Here is a 2,238-nt window from a genome sequence, read left to right as displayed (position 1 = left end):
GCTCAACATTGTAGGAATTCTCCAGATCTCTTCTGGGGATTATCCATATCAGTCCTCATTTGATCCAAAAGCCAAAAACCCTGAGGAGCTCTGCAGGTGATTTGGGGCCCTCATTTAAAGTTCTCAAACCTCTCCTCAAAACTGTTCTGGTTCATCATACTTGGTTAATGCCCAGCTAATAAAAGTAAAGCTTAAACTGTTTGCTAGTTAATTAAAGCTTGGTTCAAGTAAAAAACCTGGCTAGCATTTTCTGGCTTACATCGGTTATACCTAAAAATTTCACCTCTAGAAGGTCTAGAGACTTACTCCACCAAGGTCAGTTTCAGCAAGAAAAGAAAAACATAATTATAAATACATTTGGTGTCTACATTTGAAAAGCTGAGCCTCAAAGGAATTACCAATTAAAGTTCATTTTCCACAATTTGTAAAGCACATAAGCTAACAGATTTAATTCTACACACATCCTTATTTATTAACATAAGATCTCTTACCTCTATCCGATTCAAGTCACGGGGTTGTTGGTTTGCCGGCAATGTCTCAGAATAAGAATCAAATAATGGACACTCCCACTTGGGCTTAGGAAAAGCTAAGAAAAAAACAAAAAGAATACATGAGAATATTCACTACAGCCACAGTGGCCAGTGTTTCCCATCAGCTTTTCTGTATGTGCGTTAAATACAACAATGAAATCAGCTGTTCAAGTAGGACAGAGCCTCAATCTGTCCCCCTGGGTAGAGTGCCATGGCATCACAGCTCACAGCAACCTCCAACTCCTCAGCTCAAGTGAGTCTACTGCCTCAGCCTCCCAAGTAGCTGGGACCACAGGCACCTGCCACAACGCCCGGCTATTTTTTGGTTGCAGATGTCATTGTTGTTTGGCGGGCCCAGGCTGGATTCAAACCTGCCACCTTAGGTGTATGTGGCTGGTGCCTTAGCTGCTTGAGCCATTCATTAACTCTTAAAATATGACATATACTTCTTGAATGGTCAAACCACCAGTTAACTCTATTATTTCACCTTTGAATTCTATTTATTCTATTCACTATCTAAAAACATCCCATCCTCCAAAGCAACAAGTTAGTTGGAAAAGAGGAGTTTTTCTTGTTATTATTTTGTTTTCATGTGTGGACAGGGCAAAAAAACAAAAAGACTAGGTAGTTTTTAACCTCCCTTCCCCAAAGAGACCAATTAAAGTATACAGAAGTATATAAAACTAGCTGGACAAGGTGTCCATAAAAGTGAATATACATAGTGTCATTAAGGACAACTGCACATGCACACATGTGTACATGTAAAACACAATTTATGGCTGCCTGTTATTTCCTCTTCTGTCCTTCCAGACAGACGAGAAATGACTACATGGGGAAAACAACATGAGTCAGCAACGTAATTTCTACAAAAAAAATCAGTATTCTTTGTCTCAGTTGGAAGGGTAAAGACCATCATGACTTATTGTGATAAGTTAGAACAATGTGTTTATATAGAAAGAACAAAAGATTATGATGCGGGGGAAGGGGTGAGGGGAGGAGGGAAGACGAGGCAACTGTGTCAGAGCTCTATAGAGGCACCCATCCTAGCTTAACAAGGAAACCTGTCCAGACACTGCCAGAAGCCCCAAAGTAAACTGAGTGCCATCCAAAGAGGCAAACTACTATATCTGATTCATCATATGCATTCTGCAGAAAAAGAAATGTTAGAAACCAAAATTCTTCAATACACATCTACCACTGCTTTTGGGATCACTTTTATGTACATATCTTTTTTCCATGAGCAGAAATCTTCTGAGGAATGGACCATGAAGGCTATAACTCCAAGAAAGGGGGTAGAAGAATAGCAAAGAGAGATGTCACTCAAAGGAGCACCAGAGAGGCAGGCTGAACTGGTCACCAGGGAGCAGGGATCACCAATAACACACACCAAAGGCATGAGAGCCCCGTGGGAAAAAACTAATAATCGCACATAGTCACAAGAAATTCAAGAAATGTCCCTGTACCCTACACTGTTGACGTCTATCATCTTGCAACAGTTTCAACTAGTTTCAACTAGGGTCAGAAGACTCCAACAGGAATCTACAAATAAACCTCCATTTATTAAACATTTCTGGATTTTTTTAGGAAGGTGACAGCAGGTATCCTAAGTTGTCATCATAGTAATCATAATGGTGATGACCATAAGGATTCCTGTTTATTGATCCATAGCGAAGGATCACTAAGCACTTAGCTAACCCCTCCCATCAAT

The 2,238-nt window shown here is 40.2% G+C and overlaps 1 protein-coding gene across 3 annotated transcripts in view; it reads right to left on the bottom strand.

Annotated features, from left to right (window-relative positions):
* The window catches only part of REPS2 (RALBP1 associated Eps domain containing 2), a 184,088-nt gene that overhangs the window by 98,192 nt on the left and 83,658 nt on the right, over nt 1-2,238 (bottom strand). The gene's annotated exons all lie outside the window — the stretch shown is intronic.

Source organism: Otolemur garnettii, unplaced genomic scaffold (assembly GCF_000181295.1).
Source record: "Otolemur garnettii isolate 467f Iridium unplaced genomic scaffold, OtoGar3 scaffold00051, whole genome shotgun sequence".
Classification (NCBI taxonomy): Eukaryota; Metazoa; Chordata; class Mammalia; order Primates; family Galagidae; genus Otolemur; species Otolemur garnettii.
Note: the sequence above shows the minus strand (reverse complement) of the source record. Positions and strands in the feature narration are given on the sequence as shown.